The 11,302-nt window shown below is 36.1% G+C and overlaps 1 long non-coding RNA gene across 1 annotated transcript; it reads left to right on the top strand.

The window, feature by feature from the left end:
• Positions 1–4,527: 4,527 nt before the first annotated feature.
• Positions 4,528–9,520, top strand: LOC121138473. The gene is made up of 3 exons (XR_005875461.1): positions 4,528–4,891; positions 6,430–6,614; positions 8,941–9,520. It is a non-coding gene; the product is annotated as an uncharacterized LOC121138473 (long non-coding RNA).
• The last annotated feature ends 1,782 nt before the right edge of the window (positions 9,521–11,302 follow it).

The raw sequence follows: 11,302 nt of genomic DNA, 5'->3' as shown, positions 1-11,302 counted from the left end.
AGTATTTATCCCTGGCATAATAATGGAATTGGGAGACCATTACTCTTTCAGAGATGCTATCTTAGCATGGACACATGGGGAGGGGCAAGACTCTGACTTGCATGATGTAATAGACTTTGGAGATTCCCCCATGAAGGGCCTACCCACTGAGGAGGGTTGGGGGATGGTGTGGGGCAGTTGGGGGTTGTTGGGGGTTGGGAGGTGGGATTGACACATAAAGCAAGCATATTTCTAATTTAAATTAATAAAAGAAATATCATGCTTAATCACTTTATTGTAATGAGTACATTTGAGGAAACAAAAACAAAACAAAACAAAAACAAAAACAAAACAAGAAAAGAACACCAAATAGACTGGATCAAAAAAATTCCTCCCACCATGTAATAATAAAAACATAAAATATATAGAATAAAGAAAGTATATTATGTGCTGCAAAGGTAAAAGTCAAGAAACATATTAAAGAAAACCTATCAGAATAACATGATGGTGACTCCACACTGGAGACCTTCCCAGTGAGGAGGAGTGGACTAGGGGTGTGCTTGTGGGGAAGTGTGGGAAGCTCGGGGGAACTTAGTGGGTTGAAGGAGGAGGGGAGGGAGAACTGCAGTTGTAATATAAAATGAAGTAAAAATACAAATATGAAAAAACAAAAACAAAATGAACTAATCATTTTTCAGATACAGTGTAGGAATTCTATTAGAGCCATTGTGTATTGAGTTGATTTAAAAGTGGCAATTATAGGCACAGATATGTGACTATATACATACAGTGATGGTGCTATAGGGAGAATTATTAAAACTTTAAAATTTGCAGACTTATTGGCAGAATTATTTCAGTGGTGTGGAACTCTGAAAATTTATGAGACTCATCCCAACCCCAATGTTCTCTCTCTACTTGTAGATGTGTTGACTGACACATCGCATTTCAGAATCCTATGCATCACTCCTTGGATGTAACACCCCTGCAGGCCTCCTGACCATAAAGTACTCTCATACCTCAATTTCCAAAAGTCACTTTTCATGATGGTGTTTGATCATAGTATGTAACTAATACTATTATATAGTTTTGAGGTATAAATCATAAATTAAGAGACTGTATCTAACAGAATACTTTATGAGACATTATAGAGGTTGAGCAACCCACTTCTCAGGTACACCTAATTTGTGGCAAGTGAACAAAAATGAACCCATGAGTTTCTGATATTATCAGACATTTAAATCCACAGTAAAACACTGAACTGAAGCCAAGGAACCCAGTGACAGAGAGTTGGGCGATGAGAAAATTGGCAAAAAATGGGCAGGCAAATCCAGCAGAGACAGCTGATCTCAACAGGGGAGAACTGTTGGACCCCAGACCGACAGCTGGGAAGCAAGCATGGGACTGATCCGCACCCCCAAATATGCGTGTCAGTGAGGTGGCAGGGGCAACCTATGGTGCCATGAGCAGTGGATCAGTGTTTATCCCTGGAATACAAACAAACATCGTGTGTCCCTAGCACAAAGAGGGATGTTCTCTCAGCCGGGACTCTTAGGGGAGTACCTGGACCCTACCCTGAGTGAAAGGACAGACTCTAGATATCACCTATATGGAAGGAATTGGCAATAGGGTGGGAAGCTGGGGGATGCAGGAGGAGGGTAGGGAAAGGGAACTTGACATGTAAAACAAGCTATTTATAATTAAAATAATAAAAAATTCATCTTTAAGAATCAGAGAACAATAAACATTGTATACTGCTGGTTAATTTTCATTCTTTTATATTGGAAGTTTTATAGTCATTGCTTTTGAGTTAGAAAACAGGTTTTAATTTACTGGTGAATATATTTGTGTTATTCTGGCAAGTTTAATGCTTCAAAATAAATCACAACTTACGTCTAGATATATATTTGGCCTCTGTATCAAATGTTCACATAAAGATAACTGTTGACAATTGGAAGCATTGGGTGTAAATGTTCCCGGTTTCACTTTTAATCCAAGACCATTTGGAAAATGCCAAAATTTGAGAATGTCATATTTGTCATCAAACTCATGTTCCCAATATAAATGCCTGTTGTCTCTGACATGATTATTCCTCAATAAAGGGTGAAGCTGAAAGGGATGAAAGACCATATGACAAAGTATGTCTGAGAGGTTGACCAGAAATGGAATGACTTTCATTGTTTATAATCTCTGGTTTAGGACACCACACTAATGTAGGTATTACTGGGGCTGAGAAATGATTACCTGCATTGGTGTGATGCCCTATTATCTCTGAAGGGACAGCCTGTTCAAGAATATCTTCTAAACTAACTTAGAAAATGAAGAAATGAGCATTGATGAAGTAAACCTAAACTTCTTTTTAAAAAGCTGTCCAAATTTACTTACCTACATCGTGTTTCCCAATGTTGAATGAGTAAAGTGTGTTTACTGATTACTTCATGTTAGTTAAGAAATCATTTATGTACTACTACCTTGTATTATTCAAATGTCACTGTGTCAGTTAGTGAGAGAATACTTAGTTTTCTAATGGAATCTCAGCATTAGAAGGTTTTGTGGCTATTACTTACACAATATTTATACTTTATTTCCTCATTGCCACTAGCAACCCATTCCTCAGCAACAAGCACACAAAGAGCTGCACTGCCTTGTAAGATAAGATAACAAATAAATGTTCTCCTTTCATTTCTTATATAATGATCAAATGTGCAATCCCTAATATGGAGCCTAATCAAATAAACCCAAAATTTCACATTGCTGATGCTCTAAATCATTGGAAGGGATATTACCTGCCAGGGAAGAACACCATTTCTTTCTCATTTCGAAATGGTTGCATCTGTACTTGCTGAAGGCTCATCTCAGCTTTGTAAATATCATAACTCTCTTCACTCATTTCCTTGTCAAAAATGTGTCTAGGCAGGAATTCCAAGGAAGCATTTGGTTGGCATCTCTCCAAAATTTGACAATCAAGCTCTGAAAATGGGCATTTGTAGAACAAAAACCATAAGTTAGGAAGGTAAATGTCTTCTGGGTAATTGAAAGGATTAACTGTTTTGAAAAAATTTGGAAATTCAGCCATCTCCTCATGTTGATATAAAAAGATGAAACTTCCATGGAATGAATCTACTAAGACATAATCAGCATGGTTGGTAGCATCCCACTGAGAGTTCATCACCCAGACTTTCCATGTCAAAAACTGTTTTACTAGATTCAGCATTAAGCCATGTAGTGAAACACTGTCACCATAAATGATTATGATATTGGCCAATGATTCCTGGATCTTCCCCAAATTTGCCCAGAATGTGAAGGAAAATGAATTCCATGTGCTTGAGATCATTTCAACAAAATCTATACAGACTATTTTTTCCATATTTTTTCTTAAATTGGACAGTAATTCAGTCCCTCTGTGATCATCTGGAAGAAGCAGACCAACCCAGTTCCAGCCAATATCGACTATCAAATAGACAATAGCAAGAGACAGAGATGTGCCTTTGGAGACCATCTGATAGAGAGAATTAAACTAACTTCGATCACTGAAGATAGGATCAAAAGGACCAATGGTAACCTGAAGAGAAAGCAATTTGTAACAAGAGTCAAACAATGACATCAAACACACTGTCCACTTTAAAGGAACAGATGTAAATGCTCAGCAAGTTAACTGGTTCATTCCAAGTTTAAAGTTAATTCTCAGTGGCAGAATATCCAGTGAATTACTGAACTTTCCTATTTTTGATCCATCTTCCACGTCTCCTCTATTCTTTCCTTTTTTTCTTTGCCAAGTGACTGAAGTATGTATGCATCCTTCTCCAATTGTCTAGACACTTTTCACAGATAGCTAAGAAAATCATGTGTCTCTCTTTTACCTTAGCACATCTCTGCAATGTCAGTAAAGAGATCATGGTATAATTCAAATACAATGCCTCACCTGTGGGAATTTGCAGAGTTGAAGCAGTGTCCCAATATGGACAGATTTTACCCATGATGGTCAATTAGTGCTTGCAACAGACTTTATCTCATTCTCACAGTGATAATTTGGGTATGGAAAACTCAGGCCTGATAGACAAAGGAGGGGCTGCAAAAGAATGGTTTTCTCCCCCTGTGGGACATTATGAAAGTCCAATTCCAGAGATATGTTTGTTAAAAAGTGGATTCCTGTTGATATCCTTAATGGCAAATTCCAGAGGTAGAATAAACTGGTAGTTTTTAAAATTATACCTGGATAAAGGATATAAAATCACACTAGATAAAAGTTACAGATAGCACAGAGCTGCAGCTCAATCCAATGATTTTTCTAGTTTAAAAATTAGTTTTTATGTATGCTCCACATTTAAACTTTCCTATTAAATGACTGGAATTCAACAAATTATGTTACCTGGTTAGAATGAAATAAAATCCTGCATCTAGTATCCTCATTATTAACAGTTTCATGACAGCTTGCTTTACTTTCAATTGCACATAATACATAAATAAAAATTTTTATTATAAATATGAAAGACCCACCTATATAAAATTTCATGTTTCCTGGTCACTGCTCTCATTTAAATATCACTTGATTAGAGCACTCACATTCACAAAGTAATATTTTAATCAAAGAATATCCCTGAGTTAATTTGGCTCAGCTATATAAATACTTGTTATTCTTTGATAATATTGTCTCTATCTGAATTTATATAACTTCTGAATTGTGTGTGTGAGAAAATGTTTGAACTTTAATTGTTAAAAGTGCAAGACTGGATAGCTTTCACTGGCATATCTGTTTGTAATTTTCTTTCTAACAATGTCTGTATTATTTCGATAGCATATGACTGGATATTCCCATTGAATACTTCCAGAATTTATTTTTTATCAGACTCCTCTCCTCCACAGGATCCTGGATTACAAGTGTGCACTCATAAATTTTCTGGGAGCCTAAACTAAGGTAATCTCACTTGCATCTGAATAATTTTTGGTTTCTGAGACATTCCTCATTTTAGTATCAAACCCTTAAATTAAGAGAATTGGATTTCACTTAAATACCATTAAAAATAAAAAGAAACAAAACAAATCCTATAGTCAGGTGACCTTTCCCCTAAGATACAGGCTGTTGCCCATGCGAATTATGCCTTTTTGAATAAGAGATAACATGCTATTGCTGAAGAAACCACATACTTCAGAAATTATATGAAAAGGTCAACCTAGATTTACCTGGAAGTCTTCTTACTTAGAACTGGCTCCCAAAATTATAGGAGTCATACATATTCACAATGGAGTAAAGCCTATTCATTAGTATGGGCAATTAATCACAGCACTTGAAAGCAGTACAAGATATTCTGAATGGTATAATCATGACACTTATAGCCTTGAATAATGCACAGTTATCTAATTGGACTTAAGTCATGTTAGGGCAGGAAAGAAGCCATGTCTGTCAGTGTACCTGTACCTTTAGACAACTACTAGCACTGAAAGCATGGATTCTTTAGGAGAACCTACTGTTGTCAGTTTTCTAAAATAGTAAAATCTCTGATTTTAATCTAAAATTAACCTTATATCCAAAGATAAGCAAAGCTCTCTCCATGTTTAAGGATACTTCTTTATGTGGAAGATAAAGATCATTACAAGATGTTCTAACTGTGAAAATGATAGGAATAAGGCAGACTCCAATTTATATATTTAAAATAAAATTAGTACACTTAAAGATCAGGAAACTAAGGGATAGGGCTGTAAAATTTGTTATGAGCCACAGGATGAGGAGAGCTTTTGCAAGATGTACTCTTCAAATTAAGGTAGATGACGTGAAGATATGGTGGGTGAGTGAAATTCAGGATTTGTTTGTAAAAATCAAAGAATAATGACTGAGACATATGAGTTTAAACTTTAAGGTATTTAAAATACTTAATTTAAATTATTGAATTTTGAAAATTGTTCCTTCCTTCTTCTAGAACTTGTTGGAAAGATGGTATTGCTAAAGCAAATATGTAGCTAAGCCATAGAACATGGAGATATCAAACTGTTATTGGCCAAGGCGCTTCTTTCTTACAAATATTCACAGTTCTGCTAGTATAACAGGATCCCACAACTTAGTAGAAACTCAGACCTTAGTGCAAATGAGTTCCTGATTGAAGAGCCATTTAGACTGTCAAACTCAGCAGGTATATAAAACTGCCTAAATAAAGACAAAGACTGAATCCATTTTAGTCTATAGTTCTAGGAGTATTTCTAAATGTACTTAATTGCTTTTGGCTTCAATAGTTCTGCTTCTGGCTAACTGAAAATATGTTAACCCTGAAGATTTTTTTGTGCTTAAAGCCTTATACTGAGCATTCTCAGTGCTATCCTGAGATCCTGAAGCCACATTAAAGTCACAAGTCAGCTAATAGATACTTTCTCTTGCTTTTAACTCATGTCCAACCAGTATTTTCTGGTAAACACCCACAATAATTCTGATGGTTCCACTAACATCTCATAACAATTCTTCAGGACACAAGGGTTCTCCAAGTTCCTCAGAGAAAGGAAGAATGAAGTGCTCAAGGGGATCATAGGGGAGTGCAACCTGAGGAACTTTTCCCCAGAGTGTATGATGATCAATTTGTGCCTAAGGAATCTGACGTATCCACCCACAAAGGAAACAAGGTGATATGTTTCCTGGTTTGTCAAATTTGCAGGTAAGTCTGATTAAGGTGTCTTCTATTTTAAAACATAAGAGAGAGGTAAGAAATGGCTGCTGGTCCAGTGTTCAGGAACCATGTTAAAAGGACATTAAGTTGTTTTTACTGTGTCTCTGTGTGTATTACTTTGCTTTACTGAAAGTTTTGTTTTGGTGAGTTTATTTCAGGCTTTGCTTCCCTGTATTCTCCTGTGACTTTCTTTCCTGTGACAACATTTCCCAACCTGGCTTAAGATGCGTGCATCCTATTGTTTGGGAATAAATCCTTTTTGGCTCTGCAAGGTTTCCCATATTATTGCAAACAATCACCTCTACCATATCATTAAGGAATGTATCTTGTTTTGTTGCTTGACTCCTCCTCAGTGTTGCCTGATCCTTATGTGGAGGTGCTGAGGAGCCAGTCCTTCATCCAGGGCTTAATGCATCTAAGCAGAATGCACTCAGGAATGGGGGAATAGTTCCCCTGTGTGAGCATTCACTCCATTTTACCTGCTGTACGCAACTGTACAGAAGGGTTAAGTATCCCTGGGCTGATCCTAAAGAAAATGAAATTTATATTCATTTCTATTTCATGATTCATGTCTTCTTACTAGACAATCCTCCATATATTTGAAAATTCAACACCCACTATTCTCTCTAAAAATAAAATAAAATAAAATGGTAGAAAAATCCCCTGTGATATTGCACAGGGGAATTTTGTTGTCACACAACACAGCATGGACAGAACAGATTCTCCCTTATATCCAACATTGACCAAGCAGATTTATATAATGTATTCTGGGTACATCTTAAGTATTAAAGATGATTCTTAAAAGGTTTCTTTTGTTACCCAGCTGCCATGTGATACTAGAAAATTATTATTAATGCATAATTAGGTCCTAATTGCTGGAAGCAGCTCAAGGCATGTTTACCAACAGGAAAGTGAGTTGGAGGAAACCATTTGCATAAACTGAAAGCTATGAGTACATTCCCTGACAATAAGATACAGATTTACAGATGTAAAGAGAAATTTTGGTGTCTTACTCTCTGTCAGAGGAAAACAAGCCAATGGGACTGGTCCAATACCAAGTTCCTGTAATTGTTCAAACAACCAGTTATAGTGGGCATTTTTATCTCTGAATTAGTATGAAGATTCTTTCTTACTAAACTGTACTTTTAATTGATAAAATAATATTAGTTTAATTAGAAGCTGATTATTAAGATTAAATATAAGGACATTGTAGGTGGAGATCTATGTACCCATAGGGCTGGTCATGCATATTTGGGTGTGGTCACAGGTATATAGAGTGTTCAGACCTTTGGTTCTCAGCTTTCTTAGCTCATCATGGAAGACATTTCTCCCTCAATAAAATATCATATGACATCTTTATTTTGTGTAGCTTAATATTTCCACATTAGGAAATGTCATACATCTAGGGATCTATGTGTATCATCTAAGGAGCTGTATAGGTTGCAGCTCAGATTAATGATTAAAAAATCATTTAAGGCTGCGAACTGGTGATACATGCCTATAATCCCAGCACCCAGGAGGCAGAGGCAGCCAGATCTCTGTGAGTTTGAGGCCAGTCTGCTCTACAAGAGCTAGTTCCAGGACAGCCTCTAAAGTCACAGAGAATCTCTGTCTCAAAAAACCAAAAAAAAAGAAAGAAAGAAACATATAACAAAAGAAAGAAAATGATCTAGGTTGGCACAAATTCTTTCAAATTGATGTCAAAAGATGAATGAATAGGTTGTGGTGTGCAACATAGCTGAAACAAAGACTTTGCATGACCTCATGTTACACTAACATATTCTGAAAATATCTTTGATGTTAGGGATCAAAGAGCAAAGCAGGTCAATTATTATTAGGTAATAATTTTTCCTTGTGAGGATTGGTTGATGATCAAAGACCCTGATTAATTCCCTGTGCCACAAATCTCCTGAATATATATATATATATATATATATATATATATATATATATATTGGGCATGCACACTAAAGTTTAAAGTAGAGCTGACTGTTTGGTTTTCATATGAAACAGTTTAGGTTTGTGATTCCTTTTGATTCCTCATAAGATTACATTTAAAAATAAGAAATAAAGCTGTTAATCCTTTGTTTCTAATTGCAAAATACATTGATGTTGACACTGTGTTAATCTTTCACAAGTTGCTTGGATATGAATATATCTGGGTTCATGGGACAACTTGACTTTCAAATGTGATATGTAAAATATTTCATCCTGTAAGAGATATGGAAAGCATTCTGTATTTTTTACTTGTTTTCATTGTAATCATTAATGTGAATAACCATATGTAACCACAGTTTAATTTCTATATTACCAGAAAGATTTTGTTGATATATACAAGCTGTAGAGTAAAAATAAAGAGAAAATGGGAAGTTTAAAGGTGGAATTAGAAGAAAACATCAAGAATGAGAGAATTAGGAAGAAAACATTAAGAGAGTTATAAGCAAAACAGCAAGAGAGACAGGAAGCACATTTCTGATAGAGATAATTAAAGCAATAAGCAACTGCACCAGAAGACGAAGAAACAAAAATCATAAGGTAAATATTAAGACATAGTATGAAAGTACCTTTTCCCTTATGCGTGTGGATAAAAAAGTCTCATGCTTTTAATTCCTTCATTCTGGAGGCAGAAGCAGGCAGATCTCTGTGATTTCAAAGCCAGCCTGGTCTAGAGAGTGAGCTCCAGGACAGTCTCCAAGGCAATACAGAGAATCCCTGTCTCAATAAACCCAAACCGAAACCAAAAAGTCTGAGTTTGCTCATTCTTTGGATTCTTTTTGAGCCCTGTGCTGCTGGAGGCTGGTATCCAAGCAGTATTCGTTGAGGTAATGGAAATTCCCTGTGCCACACTTATCCAAATATTGGACCCTGTTGCCAAAGATTCCTGTGAAATATCTGTGGAGGCTTCAGATAATTTAAGAAAAGAAAGAAAACAAATTACCTGAGTTAAGATCTTATACTCATAGTTTCAAACACTGATGGGGTCTTCTTCTGAGGAAAACAAGAACACTGACTGTTTAATAATTGTGTACTCCAATACATGACACTACTCTTGGAATCCCCACCAGACTTTGAGTCTAGTTAGAGAAATCATCTGTCATCAAAACTATTATCTTCTTTCCTGATGATGACTTGAAGGTGCTTGTCCATGACTATCACTAGTTGAAAGTTTAAATCAGTACATTGGAGCTCCACTAGTTACTTTACATAAAATGATTTGTGGCCATACCAGTTATCGAAGACAGAAGACATGATTGATCTGACAGTGTATCTCACATTAGGAAATCCTAAGTCCACCATCATACACATGAGCAATCAGTTGATGTACTTTTCCAACTGGCTTGTCCATCCTGTGCTCTGTAGAGAAAGAGGGATTGTCACTGCTGGATAAAGAATATTAAAAAATATATTGGCCTTCCTAAGGATTATTTTGCTTCCAGTAGAAATTGTCCTCCATATCCAGCATTTTGAACTCAGTGTATGACAAATGATCTTAAGACTAGTGTAGACTATTGATGTTTGGATGACACAACCACAACTCAGTGCTATCTGAGTCTGCATAGTACAACTCCTGTTTCTAAATTGAAAAAATATACATATAGTTAGATTCCTTTGCAGAAATGGTGATACAAACTTAGTATTAGAGTTCTCATGAAATAAAAGAAAGTATGTATGGCTGTGGATGAAACTTCTTGTTTCTATGCTAATTGACCAAAATTAATTAGATAAAACCTTGGTATTGGTGGGGAAATTATTGGAACAAATCTCAGTCCTCTGCGTACTTCTGACCTTGCTATCAGCACTGGCTGAGGATCTAATTCTTATTCTGGTGAACAGAGGCTGCCTCATAAACTAAATTTAGATTACTCTATCATGTGACTCATTTATTAAAACTAGTTGTGAATGTGTAGAGCCCCAGAACTTAAGGGACTTCAGACCTGAGCATACCCAACTCAATGATGTAAGTGTCATTCAGCCTGCAAAACTCAGAAAACAGACAGCACCAATTGGCATATATGAAAATGAAGACATATCCCATTACAACACATAATTCTCAAAAAGATTCTAAACACACTAACCGTGTTTTGGTATTTGTAGTTCAACTTCTGGATAACTATTCTTCTTACTTGACACAGAATAATTTTTATTTGTTGTTTAAAAGTTCATCCTGAGAAAGTTACTTTGCTACAATAGGGTCATGATCAACCAGTGAGGCTGTTAACTGGCTAAGACTTATTTTCTATTGGCTTAACTGACATCGGCCATGACAGAGAAGCAGTGAGTTGCAATTGTAATCTGAGGTGTCAGCTAACCAGAGTGATAACACTCTTGTGGGTCAATCTAGCTTGTATAAGTCCACAGAACTACAGACACCAAAATGTGTTTTGCTTCTCCTTTGCCTTTACTTGGCAGCTGCAACTCTCTTTCTCTGTTGTCTAGCATGGTGTGAGTACATATGGGGAGATATCTACTGCCTGTAATAGAGTATGTTTATCTCTTGGAAACAACTGGGCATTTTTACCAGCAGTGGATTGTCAAGAAGATGAACCATCTCAAAACTGTGTTGTCAAAGTTGCTAATAAAAATGATTGCCTATACAGAGTTTTGATGAAAAAAATAAATACCAGGATTTGTTCCCCAGTTGTTCAGGGTAATGATTAACAGAAAGCACCTGATTC

This window comes from Mesocricetus auratus, unplaced genomic scaffold (genome assembly GCF_017639785.1).
Source record: "Mesocricetus auratus isolate SY011 unplaced genomic scaffold, BCM_Maur_2.0 contig_2744_pilon_obj, whole genome shotgun sequence".
NCBI classification, from domain to species: domain Eukaryota; kingdom Metazoa; phylum Chordata; class Mammalia; order Rodentia; family Cricetidae; genus Mesocricetus; species Mesocricetus auratus.
Note: the sequence above shows the minus strand (reverse complement) of the source record. Positions and strands in the feature narration are given on the sequence as shown.